The 18,495-nt window shown below is 52.4% G+C and overlaps 1 protein-coding gene across 2 annotated transcripts in view; it reads right to left on the bottom strand.

The window, feature by feature from the left end:
- Positions 1-6,496, bottom strand: part of DAGLA (diacylglycerol lipase alpha) — a 56,796-nt gene extending 50,300 nt beyond the window's left edge. For both annotated transcript variants that reach the window (XM_053945727.1, XM_053945726.1), the window contains exons 1-2: positions 6,375-6,496; positions 3,915-4,004 (exon numbers count right to left, since the gene is read on the bottom strand). The gene's annotated coding sequence lies outside the window, so the exon portion shown is untranslated. The remainder of the gene's footprint in view (positions 1-3,914; positions 4,005-6,374) is intronic.
- Between the last annotated feature and the right edge of the window lie 11,999 nt (positions 6,497-18,495).

Genomic DNA, 18,495 nt, shown 5'->3' with positions numbered 1-18,495 from the left:
GAGCTGCCACGGAACGCTGAACTAATCCGACCCACTGGATGAGCATCCAGTGAACAAACACAGCGCATTCCCTTCCGCTCTCCTGAGCCAGAAGGATTTGGGTGAGCCCGGAGTCGTTAAAAGCTACCTCAGATCAGTTCCACTGCCTGAATCCCCTCAGTGTAGCCCAAAAACCCGGAACCGCGAGTCCTTACTGGGCTTGCGGATGTCGCAATTCCAAAAGTTCACTTCCCTGTCTTGTCACCCCCCAAGAGAAGGAAAATCTGGCAGGATCATCCCCCTGAGGACCAAACTAAACCTTGTGTGTCCCAAGGAATCAAGGCTAAATGTGAGAATCCTTGGAGTTCCTACCCAATGAAATGGCCGGAAAGCAGAGTTCCAGGCCATTCCAGGGAACAAACGTGCGAGGAGCCAGCAAATCCATGGACACAAAACATGGGTTATGGTATGAAGGACATGAGAAGGGTTGGGAACATCAAACCCCTCAGGAGTGCCTAGCCTGCACATAGAGAATCATGGAATTGTTAAGGCTGGAAAAAAATTTTAGGATCATCAAATCCAACAATCAACCCCCCAGTGTCACATCCACATGGATTTTAAATCCCTCCAGGAATGGGGACTCCACCAGCCCCTCCTGCCCTGGGCAGCATCACCCAGTGATGATGCTTCCAACCCCTTCCATGAAGAAATATTCCCAATATCCAACCTAAACCTCCCCTGATGCAACTTGAGGCCGCTTCCTCCTGTCATTTGTTGGGAGAAGAGCCCAATCCCACCTGGCTCCCACATCCAGTCATGGAGTTGTAGGGAATGAGAAGTTCCCCCAATCCTCCTTTTCTCCATGATGAAACACATCCTGCAAAGTCACACATTAGATAACAGAGAAACTTCCAACATCGACATGTTCCTGATTTCCCTCCCCAAATTCCTGCTCCCCACCTCACAAGGGAATTTCACCAATTCTGCCAGTATTCCCAGGAGGCTCCACACTTACTCAGCCGCCCATTCCTGAGCATTTTCTGCAGCTTCCCACGTGCTTCCCACCTCCCAGTTCGCCTCTCCTCGTTCCTCCGCCCTCATCCAAGGGGAACACAAAGTCAGAGCAAGGCCCCAGAGAGTCCCGAAATTCTCCTTGCCAGCTGGGATTCCAAAAGGCAAAGAGTTACACGCAACAAATCCCTTTATCTCAGGCTCTATCAGGCCTTGGAATAACCATGGATAACACTGCATTTGGGGATGTGCCCATTTCCTACTGAGTTAAATTTGATTATGGCATTGGAGGTGTTCAAACGAGCTCAGGGAGAAAATATGATCCCCCTTTTTTTTTTTTTTTTAAGGGCCAAAAGACTCTACTCCAAAAGCAACACATTGATCCACAAATAGCCACAAAATTTAGAGGGAAAAAGGTTTTCCAGACAAAGCAGCCTGTGGCTTCCCACAGAAGTTTTAACACCACAATTCCACAAACAGAAAGGGAATTTTGCCTCTGGATTTGTCAGTGAATTTTGAGGAAAGCTCTAATCCTTCCAGTTTTGGAACATAGATGCCTCTTTTTCCACTACAAAATAAGGGAGAACTGACAAAGGTAGAGGAAAGAGCAATCCCAGAGAGCACACAATCTCTCCAGGAAATTTTCCCTTATTCCCTTCTCTATCCAGGGAAGAAAATGAACAGCACAAATCACAAATTCCTGCTTTTATGGGAAGTTTTTCTCCTTCCTCTGACAGGGCATTTGTTTTCCCCTCTCCAAGGAAAAATCCAGTTCATCCCTGAATGCTCTCATTTAGGGAAATGCTGGTTGTCATTAGCGGATGCTCTGGTGCCATGGAGATGGTGACAAACAACTGAATCAGCCGGAAAAAACCCGGAGTCACAAAAAGGGGAATGTGCTTCCAAAGGTTCAATGTGGCCCAGAGGTAAATGAACAACATTTATAGGATCTGGATATCACCAAGAAATAGGGTTCCCAGGAAAGTTGTGGATCCATGGAAGTGTCCAAGGCCAGCTTGGATGGGGCTTGGAGTAACCTGGGATAGAGGGTGAATTTTAAGGCCCCTTCCAACCCAAACCATTCCAGGATTCTAATCATGGGATCCAAGCGGAGCAGGATAAACTTTTTTTCAGGACAATCCCCAGCTGGCTGAGATGCTGGAAGCTCCCAAGCAGCATCTGCCTTGTTCTGATTTTCTGGGAGGTGAAACAGTTCATTTCCCACAGGAGAAAACAGCACAAAATTGCAGGATCGTTTAGCGGACCCAATGGGAAAAGCCAAGCCTCCAGAGGCTCCCAGTTTGGAGCTGAAATCCATACTCCAAAAATACATCCAGGCTGTGTCAACACCAGGGATCTGGGCTGCAAAGACAAGCCATGACAGAATAATAAATTTCATCCCAAAGGATGCAGAGCTGTGGAAATTCCAACTTCCAACAAACATGGAGCAGCAGGACACATCCAAATAGGAACCTTCCAGGGAAGAAAAGCACCTTTCAGGGAAGGAAGGGCTGAATTCCATCCCAACCTCCCCATTTTCTATTTGCTGCACTGAACTATAATAGGAATGTCCTGAATTTTCCTGTTTCTTCCCATTATCCAGTTCAAATGTTTTAAGGCGGCCGGAGGGATTCAGCATTTTATTCCAAAAGAACAAGGATAAGGATTCTGTCCTGCAGCCTGCCTGGATGTAAAATCAGGATCACTCAGGTCTGTGGGGTGATAAAACCTCCAGGCCAAGAAATCCCACGGAAACATGTTCCAGAGGAAAAAAGTCGTGGAAAATTCTCATTTAAGGTGGCATTCCCGTATTCACTGATGGCTATGAGTGAGTTGCACTGGGATATTTGCCACTGACACTCCCGATGAAATGGCAAGTGAAAAACACCAGGAAAACTTGTAATTGAAGGCTATAAATTACATCTTGTATCCTGTTTGCAGGGAAAAATTCCTATTGAGCTCAAAGCCATCCCTGAGGAACCCACTTGTTTTAATTCCACACCAAGGGAACATGCAGGAATCAAAATCTCAGCTGGAAGGGAAGGAAAAGCCAGGAATTTTCATGCAATTCCACAGATCTTTGAAGAGGAGCTCAGAAGGCTCCTCAAAGAGAGGGAGGAATGCCAATGTATGGGGCAGGATGAGGATTTTCAGGGATCTGCTGAAGCACAAGGGCAGTTAAGGAAGGATTTGAGTTAAAGAAGAAACCCCTGGATTAAAAGCCCAGGGCAGAATTCCTGACAGTCTCTGCCTGCCATGCAGATTTCCAGCTCCTGCTACAAGGAAGAGGAAAATAATCCACATCTTTTTTATTTCATCTTTCCAAAGAGATCCAGAGGTAAGGGATCCATGTGCCTTCCACTAGAAGGAGGGGAAAAAGGAAAGAAAAGGAAGAAGAATAAATGCCTGAAGGTACAGGGCACATTTCTCCTGAAACTCTGTGGGAATTACTTCCTCTATCCAAAATCCCTTCTAGGGTCCATCAGCATTTTTGTCCATATTTCAGGGCAGGATATTCCTCAGCAGGGCAAACTTTCCCACTTTTTACCAAAACCTGGAAGACCATTCTAATTTCTTCCATTTTCAAAGTTCCAAGCTGGGCAGGTGCTGCACCTGGCAAATTTTCAAGGATTTTTTCTCTGATTTCTCCTTAAAAATCCACACAATAAGGTATAGAAACACACCTAAATGAACAGTATCACGTATAAAAGAACAAAAATATCAGCTCCAACTGGCCTGGAATGAAGAGCCTGATTGACTCCCATCTATCCCAGCAGGAATAAACATCCCGGCACTCTCCGCAGATCCCACAAAAGTCCATTTGTCACACTTCCCATGGCACAAAGGCCACTTTCATCTGCTCCCAGCTCCCGAAAAACTCCAGCCCTGCAGCTCCAAGAGCACATTAAAATAGTTTCACTCACCCCATCTCAACTGCTGCGTCTTTAACTGGAAATTCCTCAAACTCCAGGGCTCAATCCAGCTCGGGATGTTCTTATTCATCAGCTGGATCACTGTCGGGAGCAGAGGTGGAACCAAGGGTCATTTATTTGGGAAAGATGGAATGGGAGGGGAGGAAAAGCAGAGTGCAGGCTCCCCAAAATAAAGCTGCGTGGTCTAGGGGAGGTATAAAGGCTTAATTCCCCCCCCCAAAAAAGCCTTTAGACAGGACAGGGATGTATGGGACAGAAGAGAATTCCTGCTGGTTTAGTCCAAGGAAGTTTCATAAATGACAGCCAGGCCTGGGAATGACTGGAAGCTTCTCCAAACTCTTCACCATCCAAAGCTGAGCAGCTTCCTGAGCTTTACACCCTCCAATTTGAACACTTCTCCTCCCTACATCCTTCCAGCTGCCTGGAAAAGGCCCCCCCAAAAACCAGGATTATGCCACTTTAAGGAAAAATTTCTAAGGCACACAAGCCGTAAATCCTGATTTTGCAAATCCATACAATGATACGGCAGCTCCGAAATCCAAGTGACCTCATTTGGAGCAGCCAGCTCTCAATTAATTAACTTCCAAGGGGAGGGAGAGCACAAGGAACAGGACTGAGATTCCCACACAAAGTCCATAAAAAACCCCCATGCAGAGGGTTTTGGTTTTTGTTTTTTGGTTGCTGTAATTGTTTGTCCAGGGAATTTTAACAAAGTTTCTAAAATGTAGGATTTTTTTTTATTCCTCACATTTTTGGTCATTGGGAGGAGCATTTTCACGCTTCTCACTTTCCCTCCTGGCACAGCACTTCCCTTAAATCCCATCACTGCACAACTGCTCCTGCTCAGCCCTCTGGAAGGGTGGACACAGCCCACAAAAGTTTCCCTTTCTCACCGCCCTTTTCCCAGCAACCACAGAGGGATTTAGAGCATTCCCTGTCTCCGGGATTCAGATCTGGCTGTGCAGGTAGTGGGCAAAAAGCGCCCAATGCCTTAATTTAAATGGGAATTCAGGTCAAATCAGGATTTTTTTTAGGTCAGCACTGACAAAGTCAGTACCTGCAGTACATAGTCCATATCCTTAAATGCCTGATTTTGACCCTCCGGAGTAAAATTTTGGAAAGCAGAGCTGCCAATTCCCAAATTTCCGGTTTAAATTCCCATTTAAAGGGGGAATTTTATCCTGCTCCTTGTTGAAGGGTTTTGGCTGCAGAAATTCCAGGTTATTTGTATCATTTATCACATAACAGTTGCTTTTTCAAGTCTCTTGTCCCTGTTGGGCATTCCCAACACCCTCAGCCATTCCCAGTCCAAACTGGCACTTGGACTTGAATTTCTCCAGCAGCTTTAAGACCCCCTTGCAACTTTTATGACCCTGAAAACCAACACCTGGCACAACAAACACCTTCCCCCAGCTCAGGTTTCCAACTTGGAAAGCTTCTTCCAGCAGCGTCCACGGGATACACGTTTCAGCCAAGCCAATGCCAGAATCACGGAGAGTCCAAAGCTTTCCAAGAGCCACTTCCCACAATTTCATTATCTCCCATTTAAGAACACTCAGCCTGACCACAAAAACTCGGATGCCTCTCCCTGTCCAGCCAGGAGGATGCAGCAACTCATCCCCACTAAGCTTCATCCAGGGGGGAGATGAATATTCCCACCTGGGAATACTCCTTTCCTTTAAAACCCTTCCCAGAGTTTTGCTGCTTTCATGTCCCGGGGTTCTGTATCCCACCTTGGTGAACCACTGTGTGATTTCCCACCTGGAGCAGGCTCGGAAATCCCCATTCCCATATTCCCAGTGCCAACTGAAGCCTGTCCCAAATACACCAGCAGGTGCTAATTCCCAGAATTGGGCACAGCGGGAATTCTGGCTGAGCAGCCTGGCAGCATCCCAGCTCCAAGATCTCGGAGCGACATCTCCTTTACTTTTACAAGGATATCTCACTTCTGCAGCTGCCTGCGATCCTAAATTTGGGGATTTTACGGCCGCGGCTCAGCATCCGCCCGCGTTGCTCAAGTCAGGTACCATTCCCTGCGGGAAGTAATAAAAGCTGGGAGCAAGAATCCCTGTGTCACACCCACACCGCAGCTTCTTCTCCCTGGACATCCAGCAGCACCGCTCCCGCCTCCCACCGCAGGATCCCGAACCCCAAAAGCGGGATCACCTGCACGCCTCGCACCTGCCCGGGGCAGGATGGCGGCTTTCCAGAGGCGCAGGTGGAAGCCCACCGCTTCCCACGGGGCGCAGGCCACATGGAGCGGGGCCCTCCCGGCGGGAATGCCGCGCTTCCTGCGGGATCCAGACCCCTCGGGCGGCACGGGCCTGCAGCCCGGCGGGGCGGGGGGCGGCGGCGGGCGCACCCCCGGCCCTGCCAGCGCCCTCCCGGCTCCCCCGCACCTGCCGCAGCGCCGGCCCCCGCTGCCGCGCCATCCCCATCGCCGTCCCTCACCTCGCTCCCGCTGCCGCCGCCTCGGGAGCGCCGCGGCCGCCGCCGCCTCCTCCATGCCGGGGGCCCTGCGGCCCCCGATTCTCCAACGCCGCCTCCGCCCTGCCGGGGCCGCCCCCGCCTCGCCGGAGCCGCCCACTGCGTCAACTGCGTAAGGGCCGCTACGCAACCTGCGGTCGCCACGGCAACGAGGGGTGCGGGGCGCGGCGGCGCCGCCTGGTGGCGCCCGGCGGTAGCGCCGCGGGGCGGGGCAATCCCGGGCCGGCCGCGGATTCCAGCGGGGAATTCTGGCTGGGATGCAGGCGAGCCCCGCCTGCTGCGGGCAGGCGCCTCTGCTGGGCTGATGGTCACCTGCGCTACCGATATTTTCACGGAAAGATCCCACTAGAATCACGGAAGGATCCCACAAGAGCCAATTCTCTTGGAAAAGACCTCCAGGACCACCGAGTCCAACCTGTGACAGTCCCCAGCTTGTCACCTAGCCCAGAGCACTGAGTGCCACATCCAATCATTCCTTAAACACCTCCGGGGATGGGGACTCCACCACCTCCCTGGGCAGTCCCTTCCTGTGTCTCATCACCCTTTCCATGAAGAAATTCCTTCTGGTGTCCAACCTGAACTTCCTGTGGCATAAGTTCGGGCCATTTCCTCTTGTCCCACGCACGCCTTGTTCCATGGGAGCACAGCGCGGCTCCAACCTGCCTCCCCTCAGGGAAGGGAATTCAGGGAGCAGTAAAAACTCCCCTCAGCCACACCTGGGGCTCTCCCAACATCCCTTCCCTCTGGAAAACCACCCAGCACAGCACTGTGGTCTCCCTCATGGACAGGACCTGGCACGCTGCTTTCAATGCCCAGCATGCAAAAGCAGTGCTTTCCTATCAGGGAAAAACGTTCCCAAGAAAGATGGAGAAAGCCTGTTCACAAGGGTATGGGGTGGCAAGAGGGAATGGCTTCCCAATGACAAAGAACGGGGTTAGATGGAATATTGGGAAGAAATTGTTAGACCCTGGAATGGATTTCGCTGGGAAGCTGTGGCTGGCCTGGAAGAGTCCCAGGCCAGGGTGGACCAGCCTCGGAGTAACGTGGGATAGTGGAAGGTGGCAGGGGGGCTGGAACTGGATGAGCTGTAAGGTCCCTTCCAACCAATCGCCCTCTTCACAAAAAAACCCTCGCGAGGATGAGCACATCGCGACAACCATCCCGTCTGGGAGGAAGGACAGTGATTCCCTTTGAACACGGCAGCTGCCATCATCCAAGGACGCAATTTAGATGCTCCTACTGTGATAAACTGTGGTAACTTGTTTGTTCATCAAAAGAATTGGAATATTAAAGGAGGAAATATAAAAATTAAAGTATAAGGGACTAGCTTGCTTGTTAGGAGATAGGGGAGGACAATTTAAAAAAAAGCAATTGCTACAAACCGCAAGGCTATAGACATATTGCAAAACCGCAAGATCACAAGTATGATTAATCACCATATAGGGAGCTTTTTGTAGCTTTTTTTTGCAGACACAGGCTAAGGATGTCGGGGGAGGGCCGGAGCTGATTATGAAATCAGCGACCACCAGGCAACGGCCACCGGACTAGACAACGTAGGAGTGCTCCGGGTACGCCCATCACTGTCCGGAGCCGATTGTGAAAGCAGCGATCACCTGCCTCGACACAACGCAGACACGATGCAGGGGGATGCTCAAGCTACGCACACCGCTATCGCAAGAGACGCGAATGAAGAAACCTCCAAGAAACTATAAAAGAGACTGAATAAGGGGGTGGGGTGTGGGGCACTGCAGTGTGGGACACTGCAGGAGAGGCGGCTTGGAAACCCCTACCCACCCAGCGCTGTTTTGCTTGCTACTGCTTGCTGTAATTAATAAAATTCTAACTGACCTTAAAAAGGCTGAATCAAATTATTCGCCTCAATTTATCACACTACTGAAAAAAAAAAAAAAAAAAGCATTGAAAAATAGAGGGAAAAAAAATAAATTTCTGTCCCAGAAAAGCTGATCCAGCAGGGAATAGCAGCACATCCTCGCCTGCCCATTCCTCCTTAAAGCAAGTGGAGCAGCCTGCAAATGGTCTGCTGGGTGATATCACCGTACCTGGGAAATAAAACAGCCTGACAGGGGCGGAAAAACATTCAGGAAAGGCTTTGAAGCTCCGGAATTCATTTGTGCCGAGGTCTTTGTATCCCGTTCAGGCAGAAAAATCCCACTCACGCTCATTCCGAGTCCCTTTATCTCCCCAGACAGGTGCAAAGTGGCTCCGGTTTGGATGAAAAGCTGCTGCCAAATTTAGCATTCCGACAAATCGTTTCATCCAGCCCGTGGCACTTCCAAGGTCTCCCTTCGGCACGATCCACTCCTGGCCGGGCAGGCACACCTGGAAGCCCCAAAACCTGGAGCAGACAGAGGGAAGAAGCTCAGGAAGGCTGGAAATTACTCTTTTATTCAGGGAAATACAATCAGAAGCTGTCCGAGGCTTTCCAAGGGGTGGGATAGAGCACATCCCAGCCCAGATCCTGCCAATTAAGGGACACAAGGTGATTAATCTGATACAGCTCAGGATTTCTGCATTCCAGCAGCTCCAGCTGCCCATTTCCAGCCTGGCTCCACTGAATTGCAAGGGCCAGACCACATTTATAGCCCAGCTCCAGTGTTGGGATTCATCCCAGTGACCCCCAGGGCTCCACTCCCTGACTCCTGCATGGCAGTGACACCATTTACAGGCAATTTCGGAATGTTTTGGATAAACTGGATGCCTTCTAAAGCATTAAGGGAAGGATTAATGCCCTCAGAAATCCCATTTTTCCCCCGCTGTCATGACACAGAGGGCGAGCGGCGAAGCATTTAAGGGAATTAAGGAATTAATTTGAGCCTGTCACAAAAGACGTGATTTTCCGTGATTTTCGCATGGATCTGTCCCCACCTCCAGCCTCTGGAGCAAATCCATTCATTTCAGAGCTTCCCAACCTGTGGGAAAGGGTTGAGTCTGGGTTTAAAAGCCTGGGGCAATGGCGTGGTGATGTACACACATTCCTGGGAATCCTACGCCTTCAGAGGGATGTAAGGCAGAGTTGGAGCATCCCAGGCACCCCTCAGCTGGGTTATCCCTGTGGATAACTCGGATGCAGCATCTCCATCAGGGCATCACCAGCCATTTCACAAGGAAACCTCCAAAGACCCCACTGGCTTAAGGAATTGTTATTCCCTACTCACCTCTGGATGGATCTGTGCTCTTTGTGCAGGAATGACCTGGGAATATGAGGAAAAGGGAATTCTGTGGTGTTCTTCCATCTGGAGCATCATTCCTCAACACACGGATAAGGCACAGGGCTGTTCCACACCACAGCCTTGGAATTCTCCATATCAGCTCCCAGGGAAAGTCTGGACCACTGTAGGCAGCCTTGGAGCTCTGGAGATCCCTGGAATGTGCCAGGAAAGATTCAGGCAACAAAGAGCCCATCCAGCTGGGTGTCCTGAAAAAAAGGCAACAGATTCCAGGGTTAAGGATTCTCCTAAACCTAAAAGCAAACCAACCCCTCCTCCAGGGAATTTGGACAAGGAACGAGGCTCCAGGAATAGCTGGGAACATGGGAAGCTTTTTATTATTATTCAGTTTGTTGTCATTGCCACCGCCCCCAGGCACAGCACATCCAATCGTGCTGCTCCAAAATCCTGCTCCTGTTGGGCTCCCAGTCGGAGTCAGACACTCCGTTACTCCCAGGGTAACGAGCCCCTCTCCTCCTCCCCCATCCCAACCCTGCCAATTTCCCTCAGCTGCTCCATTAGGATTACAATAAATCATAGGGAAATAGCGTGAACAAGGCTGGGAGTGCAACAGTCTCCCTGGCACAGGGATTCCAACATCCAGGGTATGCAAACCACCTCCTCTCTCCTCAACCCCTGCAAACACCAGGCTGGGCTCCATCACCCCTGGAGCAGGCACTTGTTGTAGATGTTGGCACAGGCTGTTCCAGCTGGCTGAATTCCAAGGAGTGACAGCAACAAGGGTCTTAGGAAGGTGTTTTTGTCATTCTCAAAGGGGACAGGCCACCAGGGAAAGGTTGACAGCAGCGTTATCCCGACATTTCCTCCAGAGGAAAAAATTCCAGCACCTCACTCACTGTCTCTCACTCTCTAGGGAATATCAGCTATTGAAGAATTGAGGTTGGAAAAGCCCTCCAAGGTCATGGAGTCCAACTGTTCCAAGGCCACCACTAACCCATGTCCCCAAGTGCCACATCCACACGGGTTTTAAATCCCTCCAGGGATGGGGACTCCATCCCTGGAGGGATTTAAAACCCGTGTGGATGTGAAGGTTGAAAGGTTGGAAGGATGGGGACTCCATCCCTGGAGCCTGTTCCAACGCCTGACAACCCTTTCCATGAAGGAGTTTTCCTCCATACCCAATCTAAACCTTCCCTGGCACAAGCCGAGGCTGCTCCCTCTGTGCAGCCAACCGTAATTCCACATGAAATTCCCACCAAACCACACAGTTGCCAACCAGAATTTGGGAAGCACTTTTAAAAACCACACCAGCAGGCATCCCTGTGCCCCACTCCCATGTCACCAAGCAGGAAGTGCCTGTGTTTGCTTCCATCCCCGTGGTGGCTGTGCCTTCCCAGCCCTCCCTCCCTCCCTTCCCAGCGTGATTCCCGCCCGCAACTCTCTGGAGGCACCAGCCTCCATCACCTCCTACCAAAGCACTGCTAATCCAGTGCCTCCAGACTGTTCCTGCTCCTCAAATCCTTCATTATCCCAGCAGATCTCCCCAGAAACCTGCTCTTCCCAGATGCCTCCCAAGCCAGCACCTCCTGGCTCGACCCTCCATGTCATTCCTAGCCCCTGGGAAGCTCCCAAAGCAGGGATGAGCAGCTGGCAGCATCCCCCCAGCAGGAGCAGCTGCTGCAGCTCTGCAGAGAAACAGCATCGCTCAAACCTTCACTAAAAATCATTCCCTAATGGAGAGGCTTCTCCCGCACCCTGGATGTTCGGAAAAATTTCCCCCTCCAGCTGCCTTGGATTTCCGTGGCTCCTCCAGCACCGGGAAGGGATTTGGGGGGCCCAGGCTGCTATCCTACCCCTGAGCCTGAATCCCTAAAAAGCACTTAATTCAGAGGGGAGACATCCCAGTCAGAGCCAAACCTAGGGGAGAGCAGGTCCAGGGATAAGCTGGAAGCCCAAATTCAGGCTCAGGCTGGCACACTGGAGGCTGGAATGCCAGCCAAAGGCAGAGCAGGAATTGGGAAACCTCTGTCAGGCACCTGAAGGGATCAGACATAGAATTCTGGAATGGTTTGGGTTGGAAGGGGCATTAAAGATTATCCCATTCCACCCCCTGCTGTGGGCAGGGACACTTCCCACTATCCAGGTTGCTCCAAGGCCCATCCAACCTAGTATTGAACACTTGCAGGGATGGGGCAGCCACAGCTTGTCTGGGAGATCCATTCCAGTGCCTCACCACTCTCATTATTTCTTCCATAAATTCCCAAGATGTGGGCAGCACCAGGTCCCACTGCAGGTAAGAAGGGCAGAGGCAAGGCTGGCACATTCCCAGCTCCTTCTCTCAGGCACAGCTCTTCCCATTCCCACCTGCACGGGCTGGTGAGCTGTCCCTTCCTTAGGAACCCCCTTTCCAGCCTTTCCTAGCAGGATGCCTCCCTTTCCCAAGAGGTTCCCACGCCGTGGGCTCACTCTTGGCACGTAGTAAACACACCCGTGCACACACGGATGGGTTTGACTCCACAGAAAAAGCCTGGAGAGGATTTCTCCCACAGGTTGCATCCTGGAATTCGGCACAGCCCTCACTGCTCACGATTCCAAGCACAAACTCCTCTTTCCAGCTGCTTTGCTAAATTGGTGCCAGATCTAACTCTGGAAGCCAAGCCTCGGAGACTTGCTATCAATCCCGCCAGCACTTCCCCCTCCCAAGGACATTATCCAGCATTATCCAAGCTGTGACTCCTCAGCCCAGAAATTTCTCCCTGGGAAGGAGCCATTGCCATGGAAAAGGACCATTAAATAACAGTTCACTGGGGTTTCTCACCACTGCTCAGCAAAGCTCAGGGCATCTTCCTGCCTGGCAGCTCCAGGTGGCTTTTCCTTTGGGAAAAATGAGAGGATAAAGCAGTGCTCCAGGCTGTTGGGATATTTGCCAGCATCCTCCATGCTCCCCCTTGGACAAACCCATCTTTCCAAAGCTTTTTCACCTCAGGTTGTGAAAGCCTCGTTGTTCTGCAGGGAATTAAAAACAAAAAAAGTGTGGAAATGATCCCTAAAGGTTTCAAGGGGAGGAAAATGCAAACCCCCGAGCTCCCCTGAGTCACAGGGATGTGCTTGCAGCACTGGCAGCCACTGGAATTCCCAGCTCCATCCCAGCCCTGGCTAATCCAGGTGCAACAACAACGTGTCATTTTCCTTATCTGCTTCACCCCCGCTAAAATTCCTTCATGTTATTCCTCCTCCCCGCCCACTTTTGAATGCCCTTGGCTCCATCCTCCTTCGGGAGGAGCACTCCAGCCCAGGAATGAATCAGGACTTCAGCAGGAGCTTTAGGGATGTGGGATGCCTTCACCCCCACAAGCAGGAGCGCTGGCCTTTTCCCAGGGCTCCATGGCACGAACACATCTTCCCTGGCCGAGACTCCAAACCACAGGAATTTACCCAGAGGATGAGCTGCTTCCCGATTTCCAGGAGCCTGCTCACCTCCTGTGATGGGAATGGCTGCGGCAGGACAGGGAAATTTAGGGATCAGCTGTGTTGTTCCTGTCAGTGCTCCAGGGAAGTAGTGTTGGAGAGCTCTCCATCACCAGGCAGCACCTGCAGCCTCCCAGGCTCTCTGGGAAGCCTGGAATGCTGCTGTCAGATGTGGGCACAGCACGGAGATGAGGATGCTCCGTGGAGGATTCGATCCCTCCCCGCAGGCCACGTCTCTGGGCATCAGTCGGATGCGACTGGAGAGCAGCAGCTGGAGCCAAGGCACTTGGATAATTTCATTAGGTCAAATCCCTCCCTCCTCTGCTTCCTCAGGATCCTGCTCTTGCTTCTGGAGGCAGGTGGACTGAACCAAGAGGTTTCCCGTTAAGGATTCCTTCCTGGCTCTGCTCCTGGCTCCTTTCCCGCTCCTCACACCAGGCTGCAGAGCCATCCCCCACTTCTCCTGGACCTCAAAGCCTTGTCTAACCCACTTGGCTTCATCCCAGTTCCAAACTGACAGAGGGGAAAGCTCAGCTCTCACCCGGAGACACGCTGCCCATGGAGATCCCAAATCCTAGACTGCTGCACAGCTCCTCCACAAAGTCCTGGCAGAGATCACAGCTCAGCAGGCAGACAGGAGAGGGACCTCAAAGCAAAGCAGAGGTTGGAGACCAGTAACCGGGAATAATTATCCTGAGGAGAAGTTCCCAGCTCCCTTCTGTACAAGTCCATGAAATATAGCAGGAAATTTTATCTTAACCCAGAAGAGAGGAGGCTCAGGGGGGACTTTCTCCCTCTCCATGATTCCCTGATGGGAGGGTGGAGCCTGGTGGGGGTCAGGCTGTGCTCCCAGGGAACAAGGGACAAGGCTCAAGTTGCCTCAGGGGAATTTCTCTTTGGATTTTAGGGAAAATTCCGTCATGGAAGGGTTGAATCAGGCTGCCCAGGGCAGTGGTGGAGTCCCCACTCCTGGAGGGATTTAAAAGCTGAGTGGATGTGGCATTTGGGGACATGGATTAATGGTGGCCATGGCAGAGTCTGGGTGGCTGTACTCGATCTTGGGGAGGTGTTTGCCAGCCTGAACAATTCCTGAAGGAGAGGAACTGGAAAATATCGTGCTGGAAAGAAAAAAGCAGCAGGCAGGAAAGTGAGCAAACAGCCCCTGTCCAAGCTTTGTCCAAGAATTCCTGGGAAAGGAGCGTGCTCTGATGTCAGGACTCTGCGCCACTGTGACAGGAGATGGGAATGATCCAGAGAGGCAAAAAGGGAAGCGAGAGAGGGTCTGCCAGGCAGGATCCGCCTCAGACACTTAATGAAGGAGAAAAGGACGGATGGTTGCTAAGGGAAATGGGACAGATGGCTGGCACCGGGAACTTGCTGACTCTCGGAGACTCCAAACTCTTTTTTTGGGAAGTGGCAGGGCCGAGCAGGCAAACACACAGCGGCCAAGCCCAGATGACCACTTCCCCTTCCCCCCGCTCCGAGTGTCAGGACGGATCACGTCGGAGCGGAAAAGGTCACGGAGGCAGCGGGAGCCAAGGCGCATTTGCGCTTCTGCTCATCACCAGCGCTCCCCCCGCCAGCCCTTCGGCCTCCCTTTCTCCAGAGGCCACCGGCACCATCCCTCAGGCAAATCCCAGCAGGCCCCGGGACAGTGACCGGGCAGAGCTGCGGCTCCCAGAGAGGGAAAACCGCGGGATGCTGGCTCTGGAGCTGCTGTCTGTGAAATCTCATGGCTCCTGGACATGCTGTATCCCAGATCCGTTTACACCTCTCCCTGACATTTAAAACCATCTGAGCCTTTTGGCTTCTGCTGCTGTCATCCCTGTGCCAGGGCTTTTCTGGCTCTAAAAAAAGCCTGGGAGTTGAGTTCCCGGCAAACGCAGCCCTCCCAACAGGTCTCCAACCGCGGTGGCAGGGCAAGGGAAAAGGGGGAGAGGGTGGGAATCGCTGCTGCCATGGGGGCGGGAGACCTGCCAAGAGTCTGTCAGATCCTGACGGCCACAAACAAGGCTCTGAAAGCAGGAGCTGGGAAGAAAAGAGGGGAAAGAATCCCTTGGCAGCAAAGGTGGTGGAGCTCCAAAGCTGAGGCACGCAGCACTGCGTGCTCATCCGGGCTGGGATTTCAGGGATCTAAGGGAAAGAGCAGGGGATTTGGGGAACGTCTGCCCACCTCGGGCTGGCCCCAGGCACTGCCACACCCGTGAGCATAAAACAGAGGGACTTGGGAAGGAAGCACCTGAAAGGTCTCCAAGAGAGCTGGAGAGGGACTCTGGACAAACTGGAGTGACAGGACAACAGGAATGGCTTCCCACTGCCAGAGGACCGGGTTAGACGGGATATTGGGAAAAAGTTCTTCCCGGTAAGGGGAGTGAGGCCCTGGAATGGATTTCCCAGAGGAGCTGTGGCTGCTAAATCCCTGGAAGTGTCCAAGGCCAGGTTGGCTGGGGTTTGGAGCAACCTGGGATAATGGAATATGTCCCTGCCCTTCCAACCCAAACTATTATGGGATTCTCTGAAGGGAAGGCTCTGGAAGCAACTATTACGTCTCCCCCATCCCACCCGTTCACAGGCATCTCTTGGATTGAAATCACCCCAGAAAAGTCCACTGCAGTCCAAAAAGGAGCTGCAGATCCCAAAATTCAGTGACCAAGAGCCCACAAGGAACCTCCACTGGGCACTCATTCCCAGTAATCCCACACCCTACAGAAACTGGGGGAAGTCCTGAGCAGCAAGGACAGGATCATCCACTCCCCAGGACTGCTCTGTCCCTGCTGCCAAGAGGAGGAGGAGGAATTTGCTCCACACAGCTCCAGCCACAGAGCACCTCCACAGCCCTGCCAGGAGCAGCCAGTGCTATGGAAAACATGTAAACGCCTGGATACTACAGAATCCAAGGATCACAAAACAGTTAGGGTTGGAAGGGACCTTAAAGATAACTGAATTCCAACTGCCTGCCATGGGCAGGGACACCTTCCACTATCCCAGTTTGTCCCAAGCCCTCTTCAACCTGGCACTTCCAGGAATGGGGCACCCACAACTTCTCTGGGAAACATTACAAGGCAGCTGATGCTCCACAGAAGGATGAAAGGACACTGGACATGCCACCATCACCCTCTGGACTTCCTTTGGGCCACCAGAGATTCCCAGGAAGGGGAGAAGAGGAGGAGACGTGCCAGTGCCAGCTGGGAGTTGCTCTTCCAGCCCATTCTGTTGGCTGTGTGGGCAGCTCCACCTTGGAGCCACATTCCAAGGAGCTGCTCGGAGCAGCAGTTCCCAGATTCCGTGCCAAGCTGCCACTGGCTGCTGTTGAGATAAACCCACACAAACAAAGAGATGCCTGGAGAAGCCAGGAAGATATGGAATACAGCAGCATGGATGGGCTGTCCCAAGGCTGGCCGCTCTCCAGCTTGTCCCTCCCAGTGATCCCAGTATTTGGAGATGTCACCAAGCATAGATTGTCCCAGTCCCTCAGAGCAACGAGGAGTTTTTCAGAGGGTCACACCCCCTCCTCTTTGCCAGCAGCTCCAATTCAATTCCCACGGAGTGGGAATGCCCAGGGATTGGGTGGTAAGGGTTGAAGGGGAGCATCCACCTCCAGGTAAGGAGGATTCCAGCTCTTCCGGAGCCAAGGGAACAAACCCCATAGACACATCCTTGTCCCATCCCCATCTGACTGGTGGAATCTGTGGGAGCAAGGCCAGACGGATTTGTGTCACCCAGGCCACTTCCAACTAGGACACAAAGCTGAAGTCCCTCATCCCAGGACACTGACAATGAACATCTCCCAGGAACAAAATTGCCTTAGAATTCAAACTAAGTATTCCAGGAGGGGCTGATCCCACAGACATGGACAACACTAAACAGAGCCTAAAAAACCCAAGGATGCTCTCCCAAACCTTTTAAACCCTTTGCTTTCCTCTGCATCCACAAGGAATTCCATGCCCTCTGTCCCTCCTGCCAGGTGCTAACGAGGGTTCCCCTTCCCCTCAGGCAGCAAATTCCCTTTCTGGGGGAAGAGGGCCAAGGATTTGTGCCGTGTCCACCCCTGGCAGGCACAGAGCCAGGGACACGCCGGCATTCCAGATGTCCGGCTGCTGGCACAGTGACTCCGGCTGCGCCAGGGCTGTCCTGCAAATGAGCCCGGCAAGACACAAAGAGCCTGATTTCCCAAATTAAGCTGCTGGAATTACTCATCCCAAAATCAGCAGCATCAGCTGCTCACAGTGACACCAATTACGCGCAGTCACTGCCCGGTGCTGCTTCCCACTCATCCCAGCACATCCCTACTACAGGCATTCCTAAGGCATGGAGCAGTGGAAAGTCAAGCAGGAATTATTTTAAACCGAAAAAAGGTGGATTTAGAAGGAATATTGGGAAGAAATCCCTCCCTGTGAGGGTGGGGAGGCCCTGGCACAGGTTGCCCAGAGAAGCTGTGGCTGTCCCTGGATCCCTGGAAGTGTCCAAGGCCAGCTTGGATGGGGCTTGGAGCAACCTGGGATAGTGGAAGGTGTCCTGCCCATGGCAGGGGGTGGAAGGAGATGATCTTTAAAGTCCCTTCCCACCCAAACCATTCCAGGATTCTTCCAGCAGAAGTGCCACCAGCTTGGGACATGGAATAGGCACGAGGTGACAGGAGAAGCTGGGGGAGCTCCAGCTCTCTCCACTGCTGGACATGGTGAGGACACACCTCGGAGCCCCCCGGAGCAACCATGGACCAGGGGGAGGCTGGGCTGGAACAGGCAGCTCCAGGGAATCGCGTCACCGACGCAGAGCGGAGCTTTACAGGAGTCTCTCCTTGAAATGATTTTTTGCTGGATCACCCGCCCGGTTTTCAGGGACACTGACTCATCCTCAGGAGTGCTCTTGCTGCTGGTTGCACTCTGGATCAGGCAGCAATTCCTGACACACCTCCTAGCTATGGGGGAGCATCCCTGAATCTGCCAGCTGGATTCTTCTCCTTGGCAGAGGCCAACTGGGATACCCAGAACCAGGGAATCGTGGAGTGGTTTGGGTTGGAAGGGACCTTAAAGCTCATCCAGTGCCACCCTCTGCCATGGGCAGGGACACTTCCCACTATACCCCAGGTTGCTCCAAGTCTTGTCCAGCCTGGCCTTAGACACTTCCAGGGATCCAGGAACAGCCACAGCTCCTCTGGGAAATCCATTCCAGGGCCTCACCACCCTCACAAGGAAAAATTCCTTCCCAATCTCCAATCTATACAGGTGCTCTGGCTGTGGAACACGTTCCCCCTTGTCCTGTCACTCCAAAGTCCCTCTCCAGCTCTTAGAGACATTTTAGGCACTGGAAGGGGGTCTATGGCCTCCCTTGACCCTTCCCTTCTCCAGGCTGGACACCTCCAGCTTTCCCAGCCCATGTCCATCCCTCTGGCATCTCCATGGCCTCCTCTGGCCTCTCTCCAGCAGCTC

This window comes from Vidua chalybeata, chromosome 6, assembly GCF_026979565.1.
Source record: "Vidua chalybeata isolate OUT-0048 chromosome 6, bVidCha1 merged haplotype, whole genome shotgun sequence".
Taxonomy (NCBI): Eukaryota; Metazoa; Chordata; class Aves; order Passeriformes; family Viduidae; genus Vidua; species Vidua chalybeata.
This window is presented reverse-complemented; position numbering and strand designations above follow the sequence as displayed.